This window comes from Pseudophryne corroboree, chromosome 8, assembly GCF_028390025.1.
Source record: "Pseudophryne corroboree isolate aPseCor3 chromosome 8, aPseCor3.hap2, whole genome shotgun sequence".
Lineage (NCBI taxonomy): Eukaryota > Metazoa > Chordata > Amphibia > Anura > Myobatrachidae > Pseudophryne > Pseudophryne corroboree.
This window is the reverse complement of record NC_086451.1, coordinates 41,861,439-41,876,200: the sequence shown is the minus strand read 5'-3', so window position 1 is coordinate 41,876,200 and position 14,762 is coordinate 41,861,439. Positions and strand designations below refer to the sequence as shown.

The window sequence follows — 14,762 nt, the reverse complement described above, 5'->3', positions numbered from 1 at the left end:
CATCTCACCCCCTGCTCCTCTCATCATCCCCTGCTTCTCTCATCATCCCCTGCTCCTCTCATCATCCCCTGCCATCTCATCCCCTGCTCCTCTCATCATCCCCTGCCATCTCACTCCCTGCTCCTCTCATCATCCCCTGCCATCTCACACCCTGCTCCTCTCATCATCCCCTGCTTCTCTCATCATCCCCTGCTCCTCTCATCCCCTGCCATCTCACTCCCTGCTCCTCTCATTATCCCCTGCCATCTCATCCCCTGCTCCTCTCATCATCCCCTGCCATCTCACTCCCTGCTCCTCTCATCATCCCCTGCCATCTCACACCCTGCTCCTCTCATCATCCCCTGCTTCTCTCATCATCCCCTGCTCCTCTCATCATCCCCTGCCATCTCATCCCCTGCTCCTCTCATCATCCCCTGCAATCTCACTCCCTGCTCCTCTCATCATCCCCTGCTTCTCTCACCCCCTGCTCCTCTCATCATCCCCTGCCATCTCACTCCCTGCTCCTCTCATCATCCCCTGCCATCTCATCCCCTGCTCCTCTCATCATCCCCTGCCATCTCACTCCCTGCTCCTCTAATCATCCCCTGCCATCTCACCCCCTGCTCCTCTCATCATCCCCTGCTTCTCTCATCATCCCCTGCTCCTCTCATCATCCCCTGCCATCTCACCCCCTGCTCCTCTCATCATCCCCTGCCATCTCACCCCCTGCTCTTCTCATCATCCCCTGCCATCTTACTCCCTGCTCCTCTCATCATCCCCTGCTCCTCTCATCATCCCCTGCCATCTCACTCCCTGCTCCTCTCATCATCCCCTGCCATCTCACCCCCTGCTCCTCTCATCATCCCCTGCCATCTCACCCCCTGCTCCTCTCATCATCCCCTGCCATCTCACCCCCTGCTCCTCTCATCATCCCCTGCCGTCTCACCCCGTTCCTCTCATCATCCCCTGCCATCTCACCCCCTGCTCCTCTCATCATCCCCTGCCATATCACCCCCTGCTCCTCTCATCATCCCCTGCTTCTCTCATCATCCCCTGCTCCTCTCATCATCCCCTGCCATCTCACCCCCTGCTCCTCTCATCATCCCCTGCCATCTCACCCCCTGCTCTTCTCATCATCCCCTGCCATCTTACCCCCTGCTCCTCTCATCATCCCCTGCTCCTCTCATCATCCCCTGCCATCTCACTCCCTGCTCCTCTCATCATCCCCTGCCATCTCACCCCCTGCTCCTCTCATCATCCCCTGCCATCTCACCCCCTGCTCCTCTCATCATCCCCTGCCATCTCACCCCCTGCTCCTCTCATCATCCCCTGCCATCTCACCCCGTTCCTCTCATCATCCCCTGCCATCTCACCCCCTGCTCCTCTCATCATCCCCTGCCATATCACCCCCTGCTCCTGTCATCATCCCCTGCCATCTCATCCCCTGCTCCTCTCATCATCCCCTGCCATATCACCCCCTGCTCCTGTCATCATCCCCTGCCATCTCACTCCCTGCTCCTCTCATCATCCCCTGCCATCTCATCCCCCTGCTCCTCTCATCATCCCCTGCCATCTCACTCCCTGCTCCTCTCATCATCCCCTGCCATCTCACCCCCTGCTCCTCTCATCATCCCCTGCCATCTCACCCCCTGCTCCTCTCATCATCCCCTGCCATCTCACCCCCTGCTCCTCTGGAGCATCAAGTCGCGGCTGTTGGCAGCAGCCACCAGACAGTCCTGACTTACAGTGTTACGGCTTCAATTAGAAGTGGCAGAACGCAGTACCGCCCTGTTTCGGCCCACTTTAACCACTGATCTGGAGACACAAGGGGTGAGATTTGATGGCTGAGACATAAGGTAGGGGGAGGCTTGTTGGGTGGTGACACACAAGGGGGAGAGATTTGATGGCTGGAGACACACAAGGGGGAGAGATTTGATGGCTGGAGACACACAAGGGGGAGAGATTTGATGGCTGGAGACACACAAGGGGGAGAGATTTGATGTCTGGAGACACACAAGGGGGAGACACTTTCTTTTTTCTCTTTAATCATTTCAGCAAAAATTCCATAGAAAATTTCCTTCATGTATATAAAAAAAATATTCTATACTACTAAATCATATGCATCATTATAACAATAAATATGCAATCTTTATATTCTTAATTAATAAATAAAAACCATTTGTTTCAGGTGTGGCTTATTTTGACTTTCTAAAAGGGCATTTTTTTTCACATATTACATATAGTCCCAGTCTAATCAGTCATGACAATAGGTGGGTCTTCTATTAAAACTCTTATTTCATGCCATTCTGTTTTCTCTTCTGCAGCTGTATTTGTAGAGAATAATCAATAAGTTAACAAATCCTTCCCAAGTTTCTAACAACCTGTCTATACATTTTTCTCTGAGTTAAAGGGTCTAATTCAGATCTGATTGCAGCAGCAAATTTGTTAGCAGTTGGGCAAAACCTTGGTGGTCATTCCAAGTTGATCATTCGCTAGTGTAAGGATGTGCCCTGTGGGCACATCCATGCTGCTGTCCCTAACTGGGGGCCGCGCTGGGGCAGCTTGTCTGTCCCCAGCGCGGAGTGTGCGGTGGCGGGGAGCGGCGCGGCGGCGCTTTGAACTTGGCGCCGCTCGGGCCGCCAATCAGAAGCGCCGCCCGCAGCGTTTGAATCTTGGCGCCCTCCGGGAGCCAATCGCGGCTCCCGGAGCGGCAGCCAATCGTAGAGAGACGCGGCGAGCCAATCGGCGCTCGCCGTGTCATAGGCCCCGCCCCCGGCGTCTGACGTCAGACGCCGGGCGGGACGGGGAGCAGGAGGCCGCGCCGAAGAGCGGCGAAGACAGAAGAGACGCCGGGCGGGAGCCGAAGAGGGCGCGCGCGCAGAAGAGCGCGAAGAGGAAAGAAGATCCCGGCGGCAAGAAGAAAGAAGACGGGCTCGGAGAAGAAGATGTCCAGCGGCGGCTGGACGCGGCGCGACGACGGCGGCGCCGCTGGCCAGGACGGGCCAGCGGCCGAAGATTAAAGAACAGCGCCGGAGGGGTCACCAGGGGTGGGAAGCAAAGGGCTGCCGAAGCTCCCCCCTGGTGCCTCTCCCAGCGGGTCAGGTAGGCCCTTATCAGGCGCCCCTGTACCCGCCCCTCCCTAGACCACCGGGTGTTCGGGCAATAGGCCCGTGGGCACAGTCAGGCCCTCCCGGCCTGTGGGCATGTAGTCGGGCCCTCCCGGCCCGTGGGCATTTGGTCGGGCCTCTCGGCCCGTGGGGGCACATAGGCAGGCACTAGGCCTGGGCGCAGGTTGGGCACTAGGCCCATAAGTATAGTCAGGCCACCGGCCTGTGGGCGCAGTTAGGCGGGCATTAGGCCGGAGGGGCACGGTCAGGCACTAGGCCTGTGGGAGCATTAGAGGGCATTAGGCCCTAGTGGATTTTGGCCAAATAGGTACGATAAGGTGACCTTGGGCACAAGGCCCAGGTCACCCAACGGGCATCAAGGTAGGCGGGCGCTAGGCCCGTGGGCAAAGTCAGGCCTCCGGCCTGTGGACAGTTAGGGGGCGCTAGGCCCTTCGAAGCAGTGTTTTCCCCGAGGTGAGTAAAGGTGACACTGGGCGTTAGGCTCAGGCCACCCTGAGAGTACGGTAGGTGGGTGAGCTGTGCGGTCCCCACTGCTGGGTGTTCTGAGTCGGGTAGATAAAGGGACAGCACCGTTTTATGTTGTAACTCCGATAGTGTGATATATGTTGTTACCGTGCAGGGCAAAGTGTATGTGTTGTGTAAGTTGTGCATAGTTGTGTTGCACCACACCCACAGAGCTAGTTTGAGGGCTCTGCTGTTGTAGATAGTATAGGGGTGTGACACTAGGTCAGAGTTAGGCCCTGCACGGCTGTTTCTCTTTGCCTCCTTACAGGGACCTGTAAGTGGAGAAGATCGGAGTGCAAGACTTGTGACGGTGAGTAGCATCCGTGTACGTCTGTCCCTTGTTTGTCCCCGAGCGCCAGAGTTAGGATTGCTCACGGACGTGAGAATCCCTTTCATCACACTACGTGCGAAAGCGCGAGTGTGTGAAAGCTGGGTAGCTGAGGCTTTGTGCCGGTGATGACCATTCACCCAGCCGGTGAAGGTCGCAGCCACCCCTGGGGTATCCCCTGTTCCACCGGAAGCAGGGTCGATACCCCCTTTAATGTAGACCATTCTCTCCTCAGCTCGGTCGTCGGTCAGCTCCGAGAGGGAATCGCCGTGTCCGGATCCGAGTGAAGATTTCCAGGTCCGTTGAGGGTTCCGGTACCTGAAGGTGAGAGAGAGCGGCGCCTGGTGAGTACCGAGTCTACACCTGCACGGCAGCAGGCACCACCACACGCACCGCAGTCCAACCGCACCTCTCACACTAGCAGTTTTTAGCAGCTGTGCAAACGCTATGGCGCCGCCCACTAGGAGTGTAATTTAGCTTAGAAGAAGTGGGAACGGTTGTATCGCAGAGCGGCTACAAAGAATTTTTGTGTAGTTTCAGAGTAGCTCAAAACCTACTCAGCGCTTGCGATCACTTCAGACTATTCAGATACAGATTTGATGTCACACACCCGCCCTGCGTTCACCCAGCCACGCCTGCGTTTTTCCGAACACTCCCTGAAAATGGTCAGTTGCCACCCAGAAACGCCCACTTCATGTCAATCACTCTGCGGCAACCAGTACGACTGAAATGCATCGCTAGACTCTGTGCAAAACTACATCGTTCGTTGTGCCCGTAAGTCGCGCGTGCGCATTGCGCCGCATGCGCAGAACTGCCATTTTGTAGAGATGAGCGGGTTCGGTTTCTTTGAATCCGAACCCGCACGAACTTCACTTTTTTTTCCACGGGTCCGAGCGACTCGGATCTTCCCGCCTTGCTCGGTTAACCCGAGCGCGCCCGAACGTCATCATGACGCTGTCGGATTCTCGCGAGGCTCGGATTCTATCGCGAGACTCGGATTCTATATAAGGAGCCGCGCGTCGCCGCCATTTTCACTCGTGCATTGAGATTGATAGGGAGAGGACGTGTCTGGCGTCCTCTCCATTAGAATAGAGATAGATAGATTAGATAGAGAGAGATTGTGCAGAGTCGCAGACAGAGTTAGTTTACCACAGTCAGTGACCAGTGCAGTTGCTAGTTAACTTTTATTTAATATAAATATCCGTTCACTTCTCTCTGCTATATCCGTTCTCTGCCTGAAAAAAAAAACGATACACAGCACAGTCAGTCACACAGTGTGACTCAGTCTGTGTGCACTCAGCTCAGCCCAGTGTGCTGCACAGTCATCAATGTATAAATTAAAAGCTTATAATTAATTGTGGGGGAGACTGGGGAGCACTGCAGGTTGTTAGCAGGAGCCAGGAGTACAATTATATTAATTAACAGTGCACACTTTTGCTGCAGGAGTGGTGACCAGTGCCTGACCACCAGTATAGTATTGTTGTATACTACTAATATCTCTTTAAATATCAACCAGTCTATATTAGCAGCAGACACAGTACAGTGCGGTAGTTCACGGCTGTGGCTACCTCTGTGTCGGCACACGGCAGGCAGTCCGTCCGACCAGAATTGTATTATTTATTATTATATACCTACCACCTAACCGTGGTTTTTTTTTCATTCTTTATACCGTCATAGTGTCATCCTAATTGTTACGAGTATACTACTATCTCTTTATCAACCAGTGTACAGTGCGGTAGTTCACGGCTGTGGCTACCTCTGTGTCGGCACACGGCAGGCAGTCCGTCCGACCAGAATTGTATTATTTATTATTATATACCTACCACCTAACCGTGGTTTTTTTTTCATTCTTTATACCGTCATAGTGTCATCCTAATTGTTACGAGTATACTACTATCTCTTTATCAACCAGTGTACAGTGCGGTAGTTCACGGCTGTGGCTACCTCTGTGTCGGCACACGGCAGGCAGTCCGTCCGACCAGAATTGTATTATTTATTATTATATACCTACCACCTAACCGTGGTTTTTTTTTCATTCTTTATACCGTCATAGTGTCATCCTAATTGTTACGAGTATACTACTATCTCTTTATCAACCAGTGTACAGTGCGGTAGTTCACGGCTGTGGCTACCTCTGTGTCGGCACACGGCAGGCAGTCCGTCCGACCAGAATTGTATTATTTATTATTATATACCTACCACCTAACCGTGGTTTTTTTTTCATTCTTTATACCGTCATAGTGTCATCCTAATTGTTACGAGTATACTACTATCTCTTTATCAACCAGTGTACAGTGCGGTAGTTCACGGCTGTGGCTACCTCTGTGTCGGCACACGGCAGGCAGTCCGTCCGACCAGAATTGTATTATTTATTATTATATACCTACCACCTAACCGTGGTTTTTTTTTCATTCTTTATACCGTCATAGTGTCATCCTAATTGTTACGAGTATACTACTATCTCTTTATCAACCAGTGTACAGTGCGGTAGTTCACGGCTGTGGCTACCTCTGTGTCGGCAGTCGGCAGGCAGTCCGTCCATCCATAATTGTATTATTATTATAATATATACCACCTAACCGTGGTTTTTTTTTCATTCTTTATACCGTCGTCATAGTGTCATACTAGTTGTTACGAGTATACTACTATCTCTTTATCAACCAGTGTACAGTGCGGTAGTTCACGGCTGTGGCTACCTCTGTGTCGGCAGTCGGCAGGCAGTCCGTCCATCCATAATTGTATTATTATTATAATATATACCACCTAACCGTGGTTTTTTTATACCACCTAACCGTGGCAGTCCGTCCATAATTGTATACTAGTATCCAATCCATCCATCTCCATTGTTTACCTGAGGTGCCTTTTAGTTCTGCCTATAAAATATGGAGAACAAAAAAGTTGAGGTTCCAAAATTAGGGAAAGATCAAGATCCACTTCCACCTCGTGCTGAAGCTGCTGCCACTAGTCATGGCCGAGACGATGAAATGCCAGCAACGTCGTCTGCCAAGGCCGATGCCCAATGTCATAGTACAGAGCATGTCAAATCCAAAACACCAAATATCAGAAAAAAAAGGACTCCAAAACCTAAAATAAAATTGTCGGAGGAGAAGCGTAAACTTGCCAATATGCCATTTACCACACGGAGTGGCAAGGAACGGCTGAGGCCCTGGCCTATGTTCATGGCTAGTGGTTCAGCTTCACATGAGGATGGAAGCACTCAGCCTCTCGCTAGAAAACTGAAAAGACTCAAGCTGGCAAAAGCACCGCAAAGAACTGTGCGTTCTTTGAAATCCCAAATCCACAAGGAGAGTCCAATTGTGTCGTTTGCGATGCCTGACCTTCCCAACACTGGACGTGAAGAGCATGCGCCTTCCACTATTTGCATGCCCCCTGCAAGTGCTGGAAGGAGCACCCGCAGTCCAGTTCCTGATAGTCAGATTGAAGATGTCAGTGTTGAAGTACACCAGGATGAGGAGGATATGGGTGTTGCTGGCGCTGGGGAGGAAATTGACCAGGAGGATTCTGATGGTGAGGTGGTTTGTTTAAGTCAGGCACCCGGGGAGACACCTGTTGTCCGTGGGAGGAATATGGCCGTTGACATGCCAGGTGAAAATACCAAAAAAATCAGCTCTTCGGTGTGGAGGTATTTCACCAGAAATGCGGACAACAGGTGTCAAGCCGTGTGTTCCCTTTGTCAAGCTGTAATAAGTAGGGGTAAGGACGTTAACCACCTCGGAACATCCTCCCTTATACGTCACCTGCAGCGCATTCATAATAAGTCAGTGACAAGTTCAAAAACTTTGGGTGACAGCGGAAGCAGTCCACTGACCAGTAAATCCCTTCCTCTTGTAACCAAGCTCACGCAAACCACCCCACCAACTCCCTCAGTGTCAATTTCCTCTTTCCCCAGGAATGCCAATAGTCCTGCAGGCCATGTCACTGGCAAGTCTGACGAGTCCTCTCCTGCCTGGGATTCCTCCGATGCATCCTTGCGTGTAACGCCTACTGCTGCTGGCGCTGCTGTTGTTGCCGCTGGGAGTCGATGGTCATCCCAGAGGGGAAGTCGTAAGCCCACTTGTACTACTTCCAGTAAGCAATTGACTGTTCAACAGTCCTTTGCGAGGAAGATGAAATATCACAGCAGTCATCCTACTGCAAAGCGGATAACTGAGTCCTTGACAACTATGTTGGTGTTAGACGTGCGTCCGGTATCCGCCGTTAGTTCACAGGGAACTAGACAATTTATTGAGGCAGTGTGCCCCCGTTACCAAATACCATCTAGGTTCCACTTCTCTAGGCAGGCGATACCGAGAATGTACACGGACGTCAGAAAAAGACTCACCAGTGTCCTAAAAAATGCAGTTGTACCCAATGTCCACTTAACCACGGACATGTGGACAAGTGGAGCAGGGCAGGGTCAGGACTATATGACTGTGACAGCCCACTGGGTAGATGTATGGACTCCCGCCGCAAGAACAGCAGCGGCGGCACCAGTAGCAGCATCTCGCAAACGCCAACTCTTTCCTAGGCAGGCTACGCTTTGTATCACCGCTTTCCAGAATACGCACACAGCTGAAAACCTCTTACGGCAACTGAGGAAGATCATCGCGGAATGGCTTACCCCAATTGGACTCTCCTGTGGATTTGTGGCATCGGACAACGCCAGCAATATTGTGTGTGCATTAAATATGGGCAAATTCCAGCACGTCCCATGTTTTGCACATACCTTGAATTTGGTGGTGCAGAATTTTTTAAAAAACGACAGGGGCGTGCAAGAGATGCTGTCGGTGGCCAGAAAAATTGCGGGACACTTTCGGCGTACAGGCACCACGTACAGAAGACTGGAGCACCACCAAAAACTACTGAACCTGCCCTGCCATCATCTGAAGCAAGAAGTGGTAACGAGGTGGAATTCAACCCTCTATATGCTTCAGAGGTTGGAGGAGCAGCAAAAGGCCATTCAAGCCTATACAATTGAGCACGATATAGGAGATGGAATGCACCTGTCTCAAGTGCAGTGGAGAATGATTTCAACGTTGTGCAAGGTTCTGATGCCCTTTGAACTTGCCACACGTGAAGTCAGTTCAGACACTGCCAGCCTGAGTCAGGTCATTCCCCTCATCAGGCTTTTGCAGAAGAAGCTGGAGGCATTGAAGAAGGAGCTAACACGGAGCGATTCCGCTAGGCATGTGGGACTTGTGGATGCAGCCCTTAATTCGCTTAACAAGGATTCACGGGTGGTCAATCTGTTGAAATCAGAGCACTACATTTTGGCCACCGTGCTCGATCCTAGATTTAAAGCCTACCTTGGATCTCTCTTTCCGGCAGACACAGGTCTGCTGGGGTTGAAAGACCTGCTGGTGACAAAATTGTCAAGTCAAGCGGAACGCGACCTGTCAACATCTCCTCCTTCACATTCTCCCGCAACTGGGGGTGCGAGGAAAAGGCTCAGAATTCCGAGCCCACCCGCTGGCGGTGATGCAGGGCAGTCTGGAGCGACTGCTGATGCTGACATCTGGTCCGGACTGAAGGACCTGACAACGATTACGGACATGTCGTCTACTGTCACTGCATATGATTCTCTCAACATTGATAGAATGGTGGAGGATTATATGAGTGACCGCATCCAAGTAGGCACGTCACACAGTCCGTACTTATACTGGCAGGAAAAAGAGGCAATTTGGAGGCCCTTGCACAAACTGGCTTTATTCTACCTAAGTTGCCCTCCCACAAGTGTGTACTCCGAAAGAGTGTTTAGTGCCGCCGCTCACCTTGTCAGCAATCGGCGTACGAGGTTACATCCAGAAAATGTGGAGAAGATGATGTTCATTAAAATGAATTATAATCAATTCCTCCGCGGAGACATTGACCAGCAGCAATTGCCTCCACAAAGTACACAGGGAGCTGAGATGGTGGATTCCAGTGGGGACGAATTGATAATCTGTGAGGAGGGGGATGTACACGGTGATATATCGGAGGGTGAAGATGAGGTGGACATCTTGCCTCTGTAGAGCCAGTTTGTGCAAGGAGAGATTAATTGCTTCTTTTTTGGGGGGGGTCCAAACCAACCCGTCATATCAGTCACAGTCGTGTGGCAGACCCTGTCACTGAAATGATGGGTTGGTTAAAGTGTGCATGTCCTGTTTTGTTTATACAACATAAGGGTGGGTGGGAGGGCCCAAGGATAATTCCATCTTGCACCTCTTTTTTCTTTCATTTTTCTTTGCATCATGTGCTGATTGGGGAGGGTTTTTTGGAAGGGACATCCTGCGTGACACTGCAGTGCCACTCCTAGATGGGCCCGGTGTTTGTGTCGGCCACTAGGGTCGCTAATCTTACTCACACAGCTACCTCATTGCGCCTCTTTTTTTCTTTGCGTCATGTGCTGTTTGGGGAGGGTTTTTTGGAAGGGACATCCTGCGTGACACTGCAGTGCCACTCCTAGATGTGCCCGGTGTTTGTGTCGGCCACTAGGGTCGCTAATCTTACTCACACAGTCAGCTACCTCATTGCGCCTCTTTTTTTCTTTGCGTCATGTGCTGTTTGGGGAGGGTTTTTTGGAAGGGCCATCCTGCGTGACACTGCAGTGCCACTCCTAGATGGGCCCGGTGTTTGTGTCGGCCACTAGGGTCGCTTATCTTACTCACACAGCGACCTCGGTGCAAATTTTAGGACTAAAAATAATATTGTGAGGTGTGATGTGTTCAGAATAGGCTGAAAATGAGTGTAAATTATGTTTTTTGAGGTTAATAATACTTTGGGATCAAAATTACCCCCAAATTCTATGATTTAAGCTGTTTTTTAGGGTTTTTTTAAAAAAACACCCGAATCCAAAACACACCCGAATCCGACAAAAAAAATTCGGTGAGGTTTTGCCAAAACGCGGTCGAACCCAAAACACGGCCGCGGAACCGAACCCAAAACCAAAACACAAAACCCGAAAAATTTCCGGCGCTCATCTCTACCATTTTGTAGCCTGATCGCTGCGCTGTGAACAAATGCAGCTAGCGATCAACTCGGAATGACCACCCATGTGCACTGCAGGTGTGGCAGATATAACATGTGCAGAGAGACTTATATTTGGGTGGGTTGCATTGTTTCTGTGCAGGGTAAATACTGGCTGCTTTATTTTTACACTGCAATTTAGATTTCAGTTTGAACACACCCCACCCAAATCTAAGTCTCTCTGCACCAGGGCCGGCTGCAGGAACGTTCCAATAGATTAGCAGAATTGCGAATAGAAATTTCTTAGCAGTTTCTGAGTAGCTCGAGACTTACTCCTACACTGCGATCAGTTCAGTCAGTTTCGTTCCTGGTTTGACGTCACAAACACACCCAGCGTTCGCCCAGCCACTCCCCCGTTTTTCCCAGAAACGCAAGCGTTTTTTCGCACACACCCATAAAACGGCCAGTTTCCACCCAGAAACACCCACTTCCTGTCAATCACACTACGATCACCAGAACGAAGAAATTTCTTCATAAAGCCGTGAGTAAAATACCAAACTTCTTAGCAAATTTACTTGGCGCAGTGCGGTGCGAACATTGCGCATGCGCATTAGCGACTAATCGCTCCGTTGCAAAAAAAAAATAACGAGCGAACAACTCGGAATGAGGGCCATGGTTTTGCCCAACTGCTAACAAAAGTGCTGCTGCGATCAACTCAGAATGAGGCCCTATATGCTGTACAGTATTTTAAATTGCACGCATCTGTATTAACTGTGTGTGCACCGGGATCCGGTCTGAAGATCGACAGTGTCTAGGTCGACAATGTTTAGGTCGACCACTATAGGTCGACAGTCACTAGATCGACAGGGTCAGAAGGTCGACATGTTCTAGGTCGACAGGTCAAAAGGTCGACATGAGTTTAAAAAATATATATATTTTCTTTACTTTTTCATACTTAACGATCCACGTGGACCACGATTGGAACGGTAATCTGTGCCGAGCGAAGCGGCAGCGGAATGAGGCACCTTGCCCGAAGCATGGCGAGCGAAGCGAGCCCTGCGAGGGGACACGGTGCACTAATTGGGGTTCCCGTTCACTCTACGAAGAAAATGACACCAAAAAACATAAAAAAACTCATGTTGACCTTTTGAACTGTCGACCTAGAACATGTCGACCTTCTAACCCTGTCGACCTAGTGACTGACGACCTATAGTGGTCGACCTAAACATTGTCAACCTAGACACTGTCGATCTAGTGATCCACATCCGTGTGCACCGAGGGCCTAATTCAGACCTGATCGCTGGGCAGGTGATTTTTGCAGTCCTGCGATCAGATAGTCACCGACTACAGGGGAGTGTATTTTCGCTGTGCAAGCGTGTGATCGCATGTGTAACAGAGCTGCACAAACTGATTTTGTGCAGTCTCACTCTCTGCACAGCCCAAGTCTTACTCTTCCTCTGCGATGAGAACGCCTGAGCCCGCCTGAGTTTTCCCGAACACTCCCTGAAAACGGTCAGTTACCACCCACAGACCGCCTCTTCCTGTCAATCTTCTTGCAAACGCCCGTGCGAATGGATCCTTTGCACAATCCCGTCGCGGGGCGCCGATACCCTTTGCGGCCGTACGATGCGCCGGCACTGTGCGGTGCACACGCATGCGCGGTTCGGATCTGATCGCCCGTTGTGGGAAAACGCAAAGCAGCGATCAGATCTGAATGACCCCCCTAGATTCTTGGTCATAATATACAGTATTTCTAGGCGTTGAATTTGCTATTAAGTCAGGGACGATCCGTTGCGTGCTGTTACTGAGCTTTAACAAGGATTACATACCTAACAACTTTGTAAAAGTGAAAAGAGGGACATGGCGCATGGAGGGGGTGTGGCCTATCTGAAAGGGAGTGTGGCCTCACAGCAGAACCGCCATCACGAGTCACGCCCCCTTTTACCGTCACTGAAAGGGCATGCCCAGCCTCTGAGCTGCTGGCATGCCCTATCTCCCTCTGTCACCTGTGAATAGACGCTACGATCGTGCGCACAGCGTCTATTCACAGGAGTCTCCCAACTGCCCCCGCGGCGCAGGACACTGCAGCCCGCGGGTGGGACAGCTGGACAGTCAGAAGAAAACGGTACTGTCCCGCAAAAATCGGGACAGTTGGGAGGTATGGGGACTTGTGTGGCTCCTTGCTAAAATAAACTTCTTGTGTCATGTTGTGCTTCCATAATTCATGTTACAGTAACTTTATTTTGAAGCAAAACTATCTGAAGTAAAAGTATCATAAATCCGTACGCTTCCTCTCATTAAGTGACCTGTGGTTGTGTTTACAAAGAGTGGTTGTTGTAATATAGAAGCATTATAACATCTGGCACATAATATGAGCTCACCGTTGTTTTATCGTATTTGGCTTATATGACTTCCAAGATCTGCCTTTTCCAGCAAGATTCATCACGCTAATTTCTTTCTAGGATATGCAAAGTATTTTGTTAAGTACATACCCTTCGCAAGAAGAAGCAGTGATCCGGCACCAGTCAGGTTATCTAGATAATCTGTTAAAAACCAAATCGGACAATATAATGGAACCGTACGGCAGTCCCTATACAGGTCCACTTGGTGGTGTGCCATGAGGTAGAGGTGAGTATCTCATGAAATGGACAAAGAGAAAGAAGACTCTTGTGTGGTCGCACTCTTATCAATTGGTAAATGTCATGAAGTATGAAAAAAAGGATAAAATATCAACTTTAATAAGTTGGGTATTAAAATAAATTTGTATTCCACAGACAGAAAAATATTACCATAAGAGAAATAAATAACTATGCTAAAAAATGATGTGTTCTGGTCAATATAATAAATTGAAAGGATGTAGACACAGGCAGTACTACATCTATTTCACCGTGACCAGTACAGACAAGCTGTATTGATAAGAACTATTTTGGTCAGACAATAAAACAGGATTTAGAGAAACCTAGTTACCAGTCTTGAGTAATGCCATATGAGTATTCTGCATTCCTCAGTTTTAAGACCAATTGTTATCATACAGTAGTGTAAAGTGGCTAGAAGTTGCCCAATTAGGTAGAAGAAAGATAAGTGCTGATTCTGCTTTTAGTATTTGGTTCGAATCCCGTGGAGGTATTAGTTCACAAGGTTCTACAACACTTGGTATTCCTTAGAGGTCTCCCTTCTAGGTACTAACCCAGCCCACCACTGTTTAACTTCCAAGATCGGACGAGATCGGGCATATGCAGTGAGGTATGGTAGTAGAAGAGATGAACTGGACGATGAACCACTAATGAGAGCGCACCTAGGAGAAAATTGGAATTCCCAGAATGGGCCCTTAGAAGTATAGGAAGTAGTGGGAGACATTTTAAAAGGGGGAGAAATATAGATGGTGGATCTACTGTCTACGGTAGGCAGGTGGAAATTGATTGATACCCAATTATTGGGTTAAACCCCTGGATCTTAGATGAGAGTCCACTCATTAAGTGCAGGTAGAAAAAATAGGATTTTAATACCTACCGGTAAATCCTTTTCTCTTATTCCGTAGAGGATGCTGGGGATGCTTCAAGAACCATGGGGTATAGATGGGATCCGCAGGAGACATGGGCACTTTAAGACTTTAAAATGGGTGTGAACTGGCTCCTCCCTCTATGCCCCTCCTCCAGACTCCAGTTATAGGAACTGTGCCCAGGGAGACGGACATTTCGAGGAAAGAATTTATTGTTAAACCACGGTGAGCATTTTACCAGCTCACACCTCCAGTATGCCGCAGAACGGGGCATTCAATAGAACACCAGCTGATGGCATGAAGAATATGCAGCAATACGCTGACATAAAACGTAACACAATCTATGTGTGTAAACACAACCAGTAACAGCATAACGCAT

At 49.7% G+C, this 14,762-nt stretch overlaps 1 pseudogene; it reads right to left on the bottom strand.

Annotated features, from left to right (window-relative positions):
- Positions 1-14,022: 14,022 nt before the first annotated feature.
- On the bottom strand, positions 14,023-14,141 carry LOC134949984 (5S ribosomal RNA; annotated as a pseudogene).
- Between the last annotated feature and the right edge of the window lie 621 nt (positions 14,142-14,762).